Source organism: Elgaria multicarinata, chromosome 3, assembly GCF_023053635.1.
Source record: "Elgaria multicarinata webbii isolate HBS135686 ecotype San Diego chromosome 3, rElgMul1.1.pri, whole genome shotgun sequence".
Lineage (NCBI taxonomy): Eukaryota > Metazoa > Chordata > Lepidosauria > Squamata > Anguidae > Elgaria > Elgaria multicarinata.
The window spans coordinates 40180262-40197346 of NC_086173.1; positions in this window are offsets into that span (position 1 = coordinate 40180262).

Here is a 17085-nt window from a genome sequence, read left to right on the forward strand (position 1 = left end):
TGAATTGGGGCCTGGTCCCAGTTGCCCCAGGAGACCTCTGTTTTTCTGGAGGTCTCCAGGTTTTCCCGGTGCATCTGGTCACCCTAATTGGATGAGGCTTGTTGCCATTGGGAGAAGAAGTTGAAGTAGAAAGTTCTGTAATGGATAACAACTCCCTTAACTATTCTGTCTTACATTTGGATACTATTCAAATCTCCAAGCTGATACTTGAACTGAATGGGGTTCCCTTCTTTGATATCTCTTTGGTGGGAATTTACTTCCTTCAGTCAGGGCTTTCTGACTTCTCCAGAGTAATAGGTCCTGTCCTTTAATTGGTGGAAAGGAAAAGCCAGCCTAATTCATAGGCTGGATCACAAAGGGCTTCCCATAAAAATATAGTAAAATGAAATTTCTTTCTCTTTCCGATGCCATACTTATTATTCACCCTCTGTTGTCTTCTATAAAGGATCCTGTGAAATTAATGATCTAGCTGTGGAATTTTAAATAGTTGCTTTATGACTAACAACATGTGCTCTGTATCAGCACAGGCTTGTATTTACATACTTCTCATGATAAATCAACATATGGTTCTTGTTTTGTAAAAGTAGAGTACTTCATATTATAGTATTATACTCTTATTAATATCCCCTTTCTTTCTGAAACGTGGCAGAGGAGATGCTATTTTCTAATTACTCTTCAAGTAAGATAGAGACAAACCTTCTAACAGTTCCATTTTGATTTCTGCTCCAGCCTGGCTCTATGGAAATCATGAAGACACTGAGGGATGGTGGCCCAAAGGTGTTATCATATGCACCGAAACAGTACTAACAGCTTCTCTCTAACAAGAAACCCATAATATGCCCCCCCCCAGTCCTTTTTCTTTCATGTTTTGTATTTTTGCTCTCTGGGCTTTTTTTTTTTTTTTTTTTTTTTTTGCATATTGATAATTTTTATGTGGTTGCAACACTTTCTCCCTTCCTCTCCCTTCCATTACACTCCTTCCTCTCCCCGTTTTCCCTATATTTAATTTGCTCAGTGAAAAAACTTCAAGATTACCTTTTAGGGCATGTTTGGAGTTGTAGGAAATAGGAACCAGAAATTACCCGTATCTGTTATTTTCATTGCAATCCCTGTCCTCCTTGCCTTATTTGTAATGACTTAGATGCTTTCAGTCATGTGGCTTCCGCATACGAATAGAAGCGAACATTAGGCATTTCTTCCTATTTATGTAGTCACAAAGGTCCTTTGTCATTTTGCTGTGTTCCCATTTCTCTCATCCTCTTTGAGCAGTGTTGAATAATTCCTTTCCTCCTTCAGTGTTTATACCCTTTGGATTCTGCAGACAGTTATCATATCCACCCTCGGTCATCATTTTGCCAAGCTAAACACACGTATCTCTTTTAACGTTTCCTCATAAATCAGCCCAAACTTTTCATCATTTTTATTTCCCTTCTCTGAATCCTATCCAATTTGTTGACATTGTTCTGCTATTTAGGTACCCAGAGAATGGATATTCCACGTAAAGTTTGGCTAGAAGGGCAGGATCATTACAAACTTAATTAAAACAACCTTCTTGCTTTGATTAACCTCAGTCATTTACCAGCCCTGGGGCTTGATCTCGCAACCCTTTCCTAACATGAGTAGAACTTACTCATGCCAGCAGGCCCCCTTATTTTTGTTTGTGATAATGAATGAGTAAGGGATTCCCAGATCAGCATCAATTAAAACCTGCTTTGAATGACTACACTTATTCATTCCATTCTGTAACTTTGCATACAACATTCACAAGGAGAGTGTTGGGAAATGGTATTGGGCCCCCTTTCCTTTCTCTTTCTCTAATCTGTCCTCCAGGGAGACAACATATCTTGCGAGTCCATGGGTCTTCACACATACTTGAGTTTCACTCCCATGCAGCAGGCAGTCTTCCACAATGACTACTCTTCTGTTGTTGTTGTTGTTGTTGTTAGCCTTGGTATTGTTGCCTCTGCTTGACTGACCTGCCTTTTGCTCATTGCTGCACGGGGTTTCCTGTCATTCTTCCTCTGCAGACAGTCCTCTAGTCTCAACTTCCAGTAGCTGAAAGTGGTTATATAGTGCTAGTGGTTCCACAGGTGCAGAGTGACTTCTAGTTCTTCTGCTCCTAACTGTCACCCTTTTCCAGGGAGTTTCCTCTTCATTGGCTTTCCTCACTTCAGCATTCCCCACTTCTGCTTCAACTTGCTGTTGCTCTTCCACCTCCTGTGCTTCTCTCTGCTGTTGAAGTTCCACCGTTTTGTCTAAGAACTCTTCATCTTCTCTTATTCCTTGGAGGGTGGACACTCGTAGCTCAAGTACACTCACTTTTTCTTCCATTAGTGCAACCAGTTTGCACTTGTACACCATGTTTATCTCAGGCAGGAATACGAACATTGCAGAAACCTTCCAGGTAGTTTATTTTGAATGATTTCTGCTGAATCAGACTAACCTCTGGTCCTTGTGGCTCACTGTTGCCTCCTGTGATTGGCAGTAGCTTGTCAGGTTGTTGGCTGGAGAGGTCCATCCCAACACACCTACTTGGAAATCCTATTTCAATGGAGATGAACCTGGGTCTTCCTACATGCAAAGTGGCTGGTCTACTATTGGGCTATACAGGCCCTGCCCTGTGACCATTGGTAACCCACTGAGTCAGAACCTGAAGCATCATTCCCCCACCCACACACTTTTAAGCCTATCTCCACAGCCTTAAGTGTTAGCAATATATTGGATTTGTATCATTGTTTTTGTTCTAAAGGAAAACTCAACATCTCAGGCTGCTGAATTCTGCATCTAATACCACACTACACTTTGTGCACTACAAGAACTGAATCATGGAAATACACCACAGGATGGCCAAAAGACATGGCAAAATGACAGTGAAGGAAGGATTAAGAGAGAGAACTGAAAAATGAAAGTATGCATCTGAGCAAAGTCTCACTTGAGTGTTTTGTTGGAAAGAGGTCATCAAATACTTTCAGGTATATATTCCGGATAGTAAGTGTGCTGTTTACACAGGAGAATTTCAACATATGAAGCTGCCTTGAATCATGCCTTTGATCCATGTAGTTCAACACCCTTTGCATTCAAAGCATGTTCTCTACCACCGGTGTACGGCCCTTCCTGCTATATACTGACTTACCGTGCACTCCTATGCATGTTTGCTCTGATGTAAGACCCACTATGTTCAATAGGGCTTACTCCCAGATAAATGTGCACAATGAAGTTTCTAATAATGGCGATTCCATTCTAAAATCTGTAAATCTATGCAGATGGTAATGACAAATGTCAGACTGAATTTAAATCTCACCTGGGCTAGATCTACATTAGTGTGTGTTTGTTTTATCAGTACTAAAGTGCACTGATAACTGTTGGGCACATTATGTATTCCGTTTACCACTTTTCTAGCATTATTTCCCACTTTTTAATCTGTATTATCCCAAATACTGCATCGGATGCCATTGTGTGTGCTATGAGATGTAAATGTGCAAGAGGGATATAGTGTCACTATGATGGGATAATATCGGCATGCCAAAAGCTGCAGATCTGGCCCTGATCTGTAATGTTCCAATGTTCCAAATAGTGTGTGTGTGTGGAGAGAGAGAGAGAGAGAGAGATGCAATCACTTGGATTATGTAAATTTAATATATTGTCAATGTGATTATTTATGATTAATGTAAAGTTGACAGATGGAGGACTCGACATATTACCACATATTGCCATGTCTTGACTGAATGCACATTGTGAATGAATATATGGATATCCACTTTGGAGGCCTATATAGAAAGAATCTGAGCAGGTAAGACTGCAATTCTAAACACACTTATTATGCGGTAAACCCCAAAGATTACAGCTTAACTTAAAGTTCCAAGTAAATATGTATAAATACAAACCAAATTTTATACTACACAATGAGCAGACTCACAAGATTATCTGTTGCCAGGGTATACTACTTCAGACTATAGGTGAAGGGGATTGAATGTTTGAAATTAATCATGTGAAAAGAAGGGAGAAACAAATTCTCAGGATTTGTATGCTTTACAACCTACAAATACAAAGTTCAGCATCCTGAGAATTCGTTTCTCCCCTCTTTTCACTTCATCAGTTGCTTTCCACCCCTCTGCTATTGCTTTTGAAATTAATCATCCACGTCATCTGTATAAAAGCTTCCTATAATACACAAAGCTAGCTCATCAAAGAGAAAGTTTGCCTAGAACCTTCTTCTTGGCATGCTAGCCATCTATGTGCAGGGAGGTTTTTGGAGAACATTTTTGGAGAATGTTGAACATTTGAACTTCCCCCTGCAGTCTAAAGTGGTACATCCCAGCATTAGATCCATCAGTGGATCCACTGGCTGACTGTTTTAACTCTTTTCGAGGGGGGGGACGACACCTAACCTCTGAAATTCAAGTCTAGAAAGTTCTCCGACTATAGCATGTGTAATGAAAGCTTAGCTAAGTTAGTATACACAAATAGATTGTTTTAGAAGTGTGTGCTTTCATCTATTAGCACAGCAAAAGCTAATAGGCTCAAATGTGTCTGCTGACACACATATACACGCATGCACATGCACACACACACATACACACGTAAACAAGGATTTACTTGCATGAATTTCCCCCCACGTATTACAGATACATCTGGCTGAACATCAGTTACATGCACTGAAACTTGATCTGTTGACAGGCTTGGAGTTATAAAGAAAATTGACACCTATTTCCCATGAATAGCTCTATTACTCTGATGAATTTAGTTGGTCTAATGGGGAAGCTTAAAGAATAACATTCTGCCTATAATGGGTTTTTCCCCCCTCTTGGCAAATAATAAGTTTCGGAAGGGCTTAACCTAAAATAGATATTTCATAAAAGATTCATCCTTGAACAAAAACATTGTGAAAGCATGAAATGAGGAATAGGCGACAATCAGAATTCTACTTGAAGTGCTTTATAGTAATTATTTTAAAAAGTACTCACAAAAGAATCTTTTCAATTGCAGAATAGCTAGCAAGAATGGTATGGTTCAAGGCCAAATAATTTCTGCAGCGGGGGAGAAAAAAGGCATCATCAGTTCTTCAGCTCCTATCTAAGGTATGTTAAATCAGCACATGTTTCAATTACTGCCTTCAATTCTTAAAAAAAAAAAAAAAAAAGATGAACGAAGGAGATGAAGCATTTCCGAACAATATCTGTAAAATGTAGCCTCTGTAGAATGTAGATAATCTGTAGCCAAACCCTGATTATGCACTTTTACTTGTACATGGGTTTCGGTTGAGGGGATATTCTTTGTAATTGAAGATTATGGACATTGTGGTTGCAAAGTAATCACAGATAACTTTGGGGCTAGTCAATTGTCCAGTGAGAATTCATTGAGTGTTGGCATAAATATGTTAATAAAAGGACAGCAACTGATGTGTTTCTTCAGTATTGCCCCTTCGTGCAGTTCATGGTGTTTCCTTTGGATTTGCTTTGAACTTTGTCATTTGTCTTGTTCCTCATTTGTTCTTGTCCTGTTCTTTGCACATTTTCATTATTGAAGTGCAAAGGATAGTGGAGGATGTGCTAAAGGTGATCAAGCTTTAAAGAATAAACCATGGCCCATGGGTAGGCATTCTACTTGACATCTCTGGTAGCAAAGTGGCATGCTTACATGGCAGTAAATTTACTTGTGGGTAGGAGCCTGCCAGTAGAAATGGCAAGATGATACGTGAACTTGTAAGTAAATTTGCTTGTGGCTAATTGTATCCATTTGCCATTTCAAGGGGAAAAGTTGAAGGAGGTAATTTTCCTCACAATGACTGTCCAGGGCAAGCTAAGCATTGCAGGAAAGTTATTACCTCTTTACTGAGATAATTATTTTCCCAAGGGCAAACTCCAGATTTGGTGACTAAATCAGGGACACCTAGGGACAGCAGAGGTCACCGGTTTCCCCTAATATGTCCGCTGGACATAATCACACTAAAAGGAACTGATAGCTCTCTGCTGATTGCGAATCCCCAGACTGTAGTCATGGAAATGTGGGCAGATTGCTCAGGATGAGAGAACATAATATTTTGGAGGAGGAAGAGGAGAAGAAATTGGGTATGGCAACTTCTTTCCTTCTGCACCACAAATATTTTATCACAGCAGGGGATGGCTTGCACCTCACAAGGGCTGGGGAGAATGTGTTTGGCCACAGCATGAAGAATTTCACCAGGAGAGCTTTAAACTGAATCCTACACGGGAGGGAGCCAGACTATAAAGCACATTGTCTTCAATGTCTATATACTATTGCCCAAAGTACGGGAATCAAACAGAATGAACTTGAACTCTTAATACATGAAGACAAATATGACTTGATTGATCTAACTGAAACTTGGTGGGATGACTCCCATGAGTGGAAGGGTATAATTTGTTCAAAAAGAACAGAAGAAATAGAAAGGGAAGCGGAGTTGCACTATATGTTAAAAATACTTATCCTGCACAGAAATAAAGGAGGATGAACCTGGTAGCCCCATTGAGAGCATCTGGATTAAAATAAATGGGGCAAGGAATAAAAGGAACATGATAGTTGGAGTCTACTACTGACCACCCAATCAAGGAGAAGATGAGGTTAAAACTTTTGAGAAGCAAACTGCCAGTGTTTCAAGGAAGTGTGATGAAGTATCAATTCCCTAGTATAAGTCATCAACCAGGGCAATATGGGCTTCTTCCATCCCATAGTCTGGTCTGAAACCTAATGGGAATGGATCTAAATAATTAGTACTATCCAACACTGCTTAGAGATGTGAAGCTACCAAATGCTCCAGCACCTTGCCCAAGAATGGCCAATTTGACACTGGGCAGTTGTTATCTGAAACTAAATTTGGTATCTTCAATTAAGGCCATCATATCACAGCTTCCTTCAAAGCTGCAGGGTGCTCACCATTCCTCTAGGAGGTATTGACCACCTTGGAGGTCCAGATAGACTTTGAACAGACCTCTCATGTAGATTTTCTGGATTATGTGGAATGTGCCTGTCTGGGGGCTGGTGATGTTGCTTGCATTGGGACTTATTATGACAGCTGATCAACCATGTGGGAAGCCAGTTCAGACATTATACTGATGCTGGGAACCACAACTACACAGAAGCAACTTTGGGTGGAAACCAAGCCATTGCCAGTTTGCCACAATGTATGAATCTTTCCTGAGATTTTGTTTTTGAAATGTTAACCATAATCCACATATTTCTAAGCTTTTCTGCACAACCACGAAGGGGCTGGTGATATTTTGAAAATGAAAGCAGAAGTTGGAGGCCATAAAAATATTGGGGGATCTCCATCCCTCACCCTGTGTTTTTGTGTTGCAGTATACCTTCACAGCATATTATTAGTAAACTCAGCACCTGAGTGTTAGCAAATACTCATAGTGTACTCTGTAAAATGTGAGAATGAATACACATCTTTCCATTAACATATGTACATGATAACAACATGTCACAGTTTCTACATATGTGGTGAACATGCTCTAAAATAAAACCTTTCTGGAAGAAATACTGTACCATATAGCTCTATATTCTTCTCATCATAATATTAGTGTCAATTGACTATGTAGATGAGACAAAATGATGAAAACATCATGCACTCATTTGGAAATTACTGGATGCAATAGAAGTTTGGTTGCAAGAATATACAAATAATTTATTTATTTATTTATTACATTTCTATACCGCCCAATAGCCGGAGCTCTCTGGGCGGTTCACAAATAAATAAGACCATAAATCATCTGTGCTGACTACTGGATCACAAAACTGTAGAATATCACTTAAGTGGCAACACTGATAGAGTTTGTTCAGTTGCAAGACGAAGAAAAGAAAGAACGGACATTTCAGAAAGCATGGCTTCTTTTTATTGAGTTTATGAATGCCACATTTAATTTAGATAGTAATCGATACAGGTCATTTACTTTGATATGTGTATTAATTTGTTTTATTTATCCTGTAAACCCATATGCTGCAGAAAACCGCAATTGGCCCCAAGCCCTTCCAATTTGCTCACGTGGCAAAATCAACACATGGATTCACTTCCCCTGTTAGTGTGCATGCTAAATCTGTAGAGCATATTTTGTAAAACTGTAAAGTATGAAGTGGCCCTGTTCACTGCTCCAGCCAACTTTGTGTCCAGACTGGTTTCAGCCCTTATTCAATTTGTCTTTACATGCCGTTTATTGGAATCCTTGGGATTTACTTGCATCTCAAGCACATGCTTAACCGGTTACAAAAATAACTACTGTTGTGAAATAAGGTTATGCTCACAGAACTGGGTTTCAGGGCTGATTCATGCATCATCTTTTCTGTGTGGGTACTTAGATCCTAATCCTGACTACAAGATACATACAAGCAAAGCCTGCTTGCTTTAGGAGTTACGAGACATCAACCCAGCCCACCCCGCTCCTTCCAAGCCTAGATCAGAGCCACCATTTAAATTACATCTAATAGTCTTTTAGGCCTTAAAGACAGATGACATTTCTCTTTCCTTTGCTTTTTTGGGATATTTGATGAGACTGGGAAGATCAGCAGGGGGAAATGCAGAGAGAAAGACAAACAACTAATTTTCTGTCTTTTGGAGGGTATGTAGGGGGGAAGTCTATTGTGTTTATATATAGATAAATATTGGCATATTTACTTTGGCAGCTTTTGCTCCACTTAATGCCGTCTGATGTTATAGTGAGAGGAGTCAGCCTTGCTTTTTTGCTTCCCAGAAGATGAAAGGGATGGTTTTGCACATGCATGATAGTAACTTGCTCGCAACTTGATATGGAGTTGGTAGAACTCCCAGCCTTCATTTTGGAGCAATTTGGGATTTTAGTGAAACAAAACCTACTTTCTAGGTAAGGCCAAGGAGTTCCCAGAAACTATTTTCATCTGCATAGAGGTAACGTAGTTTCAGTTCAGATGTAATGCTCACACCCCAACCTCTCCTGCTGCCTACTGTGCTAGTCCTAATTCATGCTGTTTCCCCTACCTCCCCCCCTCCGTTGGTGCCTGCAGTTTTACTTTAAAGTGCTTTCTGGTCCTCCTTAAATCTAGTGCTGACCCTCATTTGAAACACCAGTGTTTGAAGCTGAAACCTTCTCTGCCTCCCCTCCCCAACACACACAACATCAGATTTTAATTTTAAGCTAACTGTTGAGTTTTTGCTTCTAAATGCCTTTCTCAAAATTGATTCAATGTGTAGCTTTCTGAAACTTTATTTCCTCTTTTCATTCTGAGGCTTCCCTGGGTTTGGTCTCCCATCCCATATTTATATTATTTTGCAACAGCTTTCTTTCTTTCTTTCTTTCTTTCTTTCTTTCTTTCTTTCTTTCTTTCTTTCTTTCTTTCTAGTAAATGCCATTGGACATTACAACAGCAAATGACACTGTATTATGATTGGTCTAAATATGTTGTTCTCTCTCCTTGCATCAGAATGGGCTATTGTTTTGCAGGGTTAGGAATCTCAGCCAAGGGACTCATCCAGAATTGGAGGGTGCTAGGTGGTTCACTCAGCAGAGCCCAAGAATGGGAAACCTCAGAAGGGGAAGGAAAGGACTCCAATATGGACCCTACTTATGGTTAGAGTTGCCATCTTGTAACCACCAAAGTTTAGGATACATGTAACAAAATTTTATATCACCATGATTGATAATGAGTAGAAGTAAGTGGAACCCAAATGTTTAGACCTGGAATTAATTTGATAATTTTTCCAAATGTTTGGCACACATCTGGAAAATTGGAGTCAAGGGGTGAATCCAGACAAGCTTTTATTGTACAATTGCCCTGTTTCATTCACAAATTTTACAGGGGTCCAGACAACATCATCTACTTATTTTCCCACCACTTCTTTTGCTTTTTTTAAAAAATCTTATCAGAAATAATCTGTTAAAGAAGAAAAGATGGAATAGCTTCACAATGTATTTTCATTGGTGGCTCTGTGAGTCCTCTCTCTCAAAGCACCCCAAATTAATTATAACTGTACTGAGCCCTAGTGTGTACTGAAGATGTTAATGGTGCCTGCTGGAGCATATTATAAGCTTTTGAACAGGCTGTAGTCTGTCCCATGGAGTCATCTAAATGGTGCAAGGCACAGCCTTTGCAAGGCGTTGGTGCCTGTGACAGTACACATGTTTAATAGGATGCTGAGAGGCCCACTCAGCCTATGCCACTCCAGGTGGCTTTTTGAGGGACAGCAGGGGTGGCAAGTAAAGTTCAATCAGCACTATTCAGGGTCAATGGTCATTAGACTTTAGGCCATAGTTTGTGCCAGGCACCAGAAGTCAAAGGGTAGCCCTAGGCATCAACGCACATCCATTTTGAATCGCCAGTGAATTCTGCTCAGTCCCGAGTGTGATACAAAATGGACCTGGGGGAAGTAGAACTCCAAGTCCACTACTGGAATCCAGGTAATCCCTGATCTCTACAGCATTTCTAATGATGAAGGAAAACTGGGAAAGATGTATGTTCACGTGGAGAACAATCGACTTATTGTTCTAAGGTTAGTCTTGCCACCTTTGCATCAACCAGCTGTAGAGCTAGAGGAAGATGGAGGTTTAGAGTCAGGTGGCTAAATATTGTTATGCTTCTTGGCCAAATGAGAGAGGCATCCTTAGTACACACCACTTCCCAGCCTGTAATAGAAGAGTCATGATACAGTCCTGTCTTGCAAGGATTATTGTAAGGATTATTGGGGTTATATTCAATATTGAGCGCTTAGGAAAAGCACCAAATAAATACTATGTAAGTAAGAATGGAGACCATAGGTAAGCGATCTTGGAGCAGATAGCTAATCATGAGAAGGGACTATAATGAGTTTTGAAGGACGCAATATTGTTTGGTGTTGCAGAGACACATTTTGGAGATGTCTTCTATGAAAGTATGAGGAGAAGGCATTAAGACATTCCACAGCTTTTGGGGCCCCTATTCTACTTCAAGCGTCCCAGTGGTTAATCTCTGTAAAGCCTTCCTGCAATTAATTATTAAGCTGGCCTTCTTTGTCGCCCCAGACAAGCATGGCTGGAATTGGAATGTGTTTGATATGAAGGGGTTGGGGGGAGTCACACATGGAGTGGAATGGAGGCTAGGAATGGGCACACCACTGTTTTTGTCTCACTGCAAATTTTCATTTCCTCCTCTGCCCCCCACAATCAATCTCCAGTTATTTTCTGAATGCTCTCTTTTTTCTCTCCTGAAAATTTAAATGACCATGATCTAGCAATGAAGACGGACTTGGTACCTTGATAAACTATTGGGCTGCCCAGCTTATAAAATAGACTCCGCCCAACCTGGTGCCCTCCAGATGTGTTGGACTGGCTGGGGCATGCTGGGACTTACTGTTCAACGCATTGCAGTTCAACATAACTGTGTTTGACTCCAATTCCCAGCATGCCCCAGCCATCATGGCATGCTGGGGGTTGTAACTCAACACACCTGGAGGCCACCAGGTTGTGGAAGGCTGTTGGCAATGCTATAAAATGTAGAACTATGGCTTCTCAGGGCCAAATTTGGATGTGACACTAAATGCGCCATTATGAATTGCCATTGGGTTGGCAAAACATTCCCCCCCCCCTTTCTGCAGTCCTGGCTAAAATCCACCCCACCTCCTTCACACACACACACACACACACACACACACACACACACACACACACGCACACACTGCTATTAGTCCCAGATGAAAAGCTCTCATTGGCACTAAGGGACGTTTCCCCTGTCCACAAGGCTAATAGCAGTGCCGGGGGGCGGGCATTTTCTTAGGACCACATTGGGAAGGGAGAGCTTAAACCTCCCCTCCCTTTGTGCTGCAGTCTTGATGACCCCCCACCCCACCCCCACACATTTGCTATTAATTTATTTTTAAAAACCTGATAAGACTCCCTAATGTTGCATTTAGTGTCTCATCTAGGTTGGCCTTCAATAACCAGGGGGCTGCCTAGACGGTCTGAAAGCCCCGCAGTGGGTGCGCGGTGCTGCTGCGTCAGTCACAGTCATTGCAGCGCCTTTCCGTGAAGCTGCAACTTTAAAAAGTTGGGGACTTACCTCAACTTTTCCCCCCAGAAAGAGGTAAAGTCAGCGCCTACACCATCTATCTTCCCTCCGGAATTGTGGCGGAGGCGTTCCCGGGCAGATGGCGATCCCTGATTGGTGTCCATCCACCCAGGCCGAGGGCCAGGGGTGGGCCCAGTGGGCCAATGGCGGCTGGAAACCCAGCACCCTCCCTCTGTGTTGGAATTAGCCACCACCACCCCGCTGCAGAGAAAGTGCGGGGTTTTGCTTAACGCAGCGGCAACCCAGTGCCATATAGGCAGCCCCTAAGGCAATTACAGTGGAAGTACTGGAATTCCTAGTTAGTGGTGGAATAGGATTCACGGCAGAGTTTGGCTGGAGCAATAGTGATGTAAACAGCACCTCCATCCAACAGACTGTGATATTCTTCTTTCTTACAGTGTTGTTTCTGTTCTGTTACAGAAGTAACAAGATGTTGGTTTTGTCTTAAGACACAATCTGGAACTTCAGGCGTGTCCTAGACTAAAGCTGTCTAACTTCTATCTTCTTAGGGAGCCACACTATTCTCCAGACAGTGGTCCACGGTACCAGAAGTGCATTTTGCAACACAATTCAAGTCCTGATTAGATAATAGAGGCAGTAGTAGGATGGCTCCTTATGCAACATCGAAAAAGAGTACAAGAGAGGACATAGATTTGCATCAAACACGCACGTTGACATATATGTTTTGGTGCAGATGTAGAAATACTGACTATAATTTAGCTAGAAATGCAATACATCTGTAGCAGGGAAGGCTGTGACCTGGGGACCCTTTTGGCTGCTCAGTCTGCTGTCCAGGTGCTAACTGTTGATGGGTGTCTTAAAGGCTCTCACTCTCTCTTCCTATGATTCTTGAAACAGAGTCCTGTAAAGTCAAGTACATGGAGCTTTTCTGCATAAGGCATTTTGTGTGTGCTTGTGAGTCCTTACTCATGGTTGTTTATTTTAAATGATGTTGTGATCTTCCAGTTTCACTTCTATTTTTTAAGAGGACTTTCCCAGGGTTTTTCTTAGGGCTGTGCATGCCCCCCCAAACCGCTTCGGATCCTGATCCAGACCTTCCGGATTGGGCCCAAACTGGTTCGGCTCAATCCGGACCCCCCCCCCCCGACCCGCTCCAGAACCAGATCCGGAGTGAGATCCAGCGATTCAGATGATATTTGGATGCCATTTTGTCCCCCTTCCCCACTTACCTGCCTCCGTGGTGGATGGCGGAGGCAGGTAAGTGGGGAAGGGGGGACAAAATGGAGTCAGAATAAGCCTCCCTCCCCCCTTACCTGGCTCCACCGTCTGCTGCTGCACGGACCACGGCAGTGGAGGACGGTGGAACCAGGTAAGCCCCCCTCCCCCCTCCCTGGCTGTGTCGCTGCACGGACCGCGGTGGTGGTGGGCAGCGGAGCCAGGTAAGCCCCCCTCCTCACTTCCCTGGCTCTGAAGCTTCGGGACAGTCTGAATCGATTTGGACCGTTCCGAACCGTTTCGGGTCAATCCGGACCTCCCCTGATCCGCTCTGGAACTGGGTTTAGGAGGTCCAGATTGGCCCGCTCCTCTTCAGATTTGGAGATCCAAAACAGAGCGGAGCACACCCCTAGTTTTTTTGGTTTGTTTTTAGAGCAGGTGAAATTGGGCATTATTTCCTACTTGTGTAACTGCAATTGTCCACTATAACACAGCGCCAGCTAGTGGTTATGTAGTGGACATGCAGGAAAGGAAAAGCTCTCTGTGCAGAGCTTGGATATCAATTCTGTGATGAAACCGAAAGTAGATACAGCGATTAATAGCCTCATGTAGAAAAACTCATGTTGTCAGGAGAAAATCTATTTTTCTTTCAAGGGCTGCATTCCTTCAGGGATAATCTGTTGGGGGCCATGTGAAGGAGGTGGACAAGGCCCCAGACAAAGTGGGCAGAGCAACCCCTGCTCCCTCTTTTTCTGCACCCCCTTTTCTCTAAGTCGTACAAAACATGGCTCTTTTATTTTTATGGTAGTCTTCCAGTTGGCCTAATAAAAATATTGCACTATACGGATTTTGGAATTCTTTCTCTCTCTCTCTCTCTCTCTCTCTCTCTCTCTCTCTCTCTCACTCACTTTCTGTCATCACCTTCTGGCAAAAGGGCAGATCACTTTTGCTAGACGACTGGACTGATCCCCTTGCAAAGGGCTTTCGAAATCAGCCTGGGGGTTGCATGAAGTTAGGCTAAGGACTGATTGTGGCCTTAAGGTAAAGTCAGCAATGCCTAACAGTAGTATCACATTAACCTCTTGAAACATCTCCCTTCCAGAGAAAAGTTGTGAAGCTATTTCATTTTACAAGTGAAATTGTGTGCAATATTTAACACACCTTGATTATAAAATATATGGTACACCCGTGCCTCTAGGACCCAGATAAAATTGTGTAGTAGGCTAAATCCAGGCTGTCAATCGAGGAATGTGGTTCTTGGATGGGTTACAGTGAACTTTTAGCAAGTATTGCCCAACACTTATTTTGGCCTTTATCCTGTGCAGCATCATTTACAATATTTATATGCTATTAGAAGTAGAGCAGCTTGACATTTTTAAAACTTTCTCCACCTTGATTTGTATTGTCCTGCCCTTACACCCAGTTTCCCACACCTTATTTAAGGCCTGATTCATGTATTGCTGGTCCACAGTGGGAGGAGCTTCCCCCTTGTCCAGTTCCACTGTGCTTCTTAAGTAATATATCGATGGAAGAACTATGTAGGCAAGAATAATAATAATGTGGTTGCTTTCCATGTTAACATACCGTGACCTCCATGGAGGATGACATTGCTGTGGGAAGGAAGGAACCCATGTGATTCCTCCATAGAGATGTGAAGGCCCGGGGGGGGGGGGAACCTAGAAAAATTTGGGGGGAAATGGTTTTTTCCCTCTTTTTTTCTTGAAGCCTTTTTTTTTGGTTTTTTTCTGAAAAATTGAAAAAAAAGAGGGAAAAAATGAAGAAAAATAGATTATGGAGTGTTTTATTTTAGCATGATGAATAAAATGTTTCAGACAAGGTGTTCAGATATTTATTTCTCCAAATGATTTCTAAAAAGTATGTACAGTATCAGATTATTACAATTTCTGTGCACCGAAGACAAGCAAGTTCTAGGTTGCAAATTGAGACTACAACTCTCAGATGCAAGAGTAAGATGCATTTCTGCCTCTAGGGGGCACTGCCACTGAAGCAGAGACTGAAACTGATAGTGATGGTTATAGCTCAGAAAATGAGTCTGATTAAATTTCATGCATATTCATTGAATCTTGGTCCCCCCCCCCTTTTTCTCAGTTCTTTTTACAGGAATGGATGCTTTATATCTGCTTGAAACTGTGGAGGACTAGTGGAGACATAAATAATGTTCTTTGTTACTAATGTTGATGGTTTCTTCTGTTTGTTTTTAAAATTATTTTTTGCCTGCTCATAAACTGCCAAAACCAGAGAGGTTCCTTACAGTTCAGGAGCTCGTTGCTCCACTTGTTACCAAAAAAAAGTAAAAATTTAAAAAAGTAAATTCAGTTTGTAATAATTGTTTGAATACACTGTACTTTCAATATACCGGGGCAGGATCTACACTATTCATTACACCGTTGTTTAAGTGCATTGTTGCGTCCTCCCTTGCTACGTTACAAAATGCAACTTGAGCCCAGACAATCGAAATATCTTTTCTTCTATCGTTTTACCCCGGCACACTCTTCTTTAGAACGTTCTTCATTATGCTCATACCGGCTCTGAAGTAAACCTCCTTCTTCCGGTGACTCTGAGCTAGACCTGCCGGGATAAGCCGGCAGGGAGGCGGGGTGACGCGTAGGGACGAGGGAAGCCCTGCAGCGTCTTAAAGGGGCCACGTGCGCCCCGAAAGATAAGCATTTTTTTAAAAAATTAAGCCTCTGTCCCCTCTTTCACCGCCCTCCCTCCCCCTCCCCCTCGTCGCGTTGTGCCAGCTCTCCCTCCCCTAGAAAAGCCCTCACTTGTCCTAATCAGGAAGCAAAGACCATGGTCACGAGACATGACTTTGAAAGACGGCATTGAATACAACGAAAGGTTGGGGCACATTGTTAGTTTTAAAACGATTTTAACAGAAAGTGGAACGGTTTTAAAAGTCAGAAGAAACGTAACAACAACAGCATCACGTGACTGCTGACGTCATCTCTGCCAACTTGTTACGTTTCATCTAGACAAGTGTAGACGGGCTCCAAATGTAATAATTTTATGCCAAACCAACTTGGACATAATTACATTTTATACTTCTAAAGTAACAAAGTGACTTTCAATCTGTAAAAAGTGCTAATATTGCATTCCCTCCCATTTTTTAAAAAATAAATAAATCTGTTTTTTCCATGGCTTCAAAATTTCCAGAAATTTTACATCTCTATTCCTCCAGCCAAACATTACCAGTCTCTAGGATGGTAGAGCTGTAGAGAAGCAGTTCCCACAATGCTGTGAATCAGGTTTTACTGCTAGTCACCAGGGAAGATCTTAAAATGGGAGCTGCCATGGCTCATTTAGCTACTACATAAGGAAGAACTATTGAAAATGGTGGACCCATTTGAGCTCCTAGGCTTTCCCAGTTCTCGGAATGCCAAGACAGCATTGACTGCAACTAACATAAGCATGAACACTTGTGTGTGTGTGTGTGTGTGTGTGTGTAGTGTATCTCTACACTATATCACACACCCACACCACATACAACTTTACACAAAAGGTACAAAGTTTTCTCAACATTCAAACAAAAGTAGATGTCTTCTATCAGTGTAGAAAAACATTGGCGTCGAGAATGAAAAGAGTTCAGTCTACCAAGCCCTGCCTGCTGCTCTCTTTCATTTCACAGAATCATAGAATAGTAGAGTTGGAAGAGGCCTACAAGGCCATCGAGTCCAACCCCCCTGCTCAATGCAGGAAAATTTCTGTGGAGTTTCTTTGGGAGCCACTTTGAAGTGTGGGGAGGCTGTGGAGCAGGTGGGCTTGTTCGATTGCCTCTCACATCAATGTTTTGAAAAATGATTAATATGGAGGGAGTGTGGGAAGCTAAAAACAGCACTTTGTCAAGAACACTGACTGGTT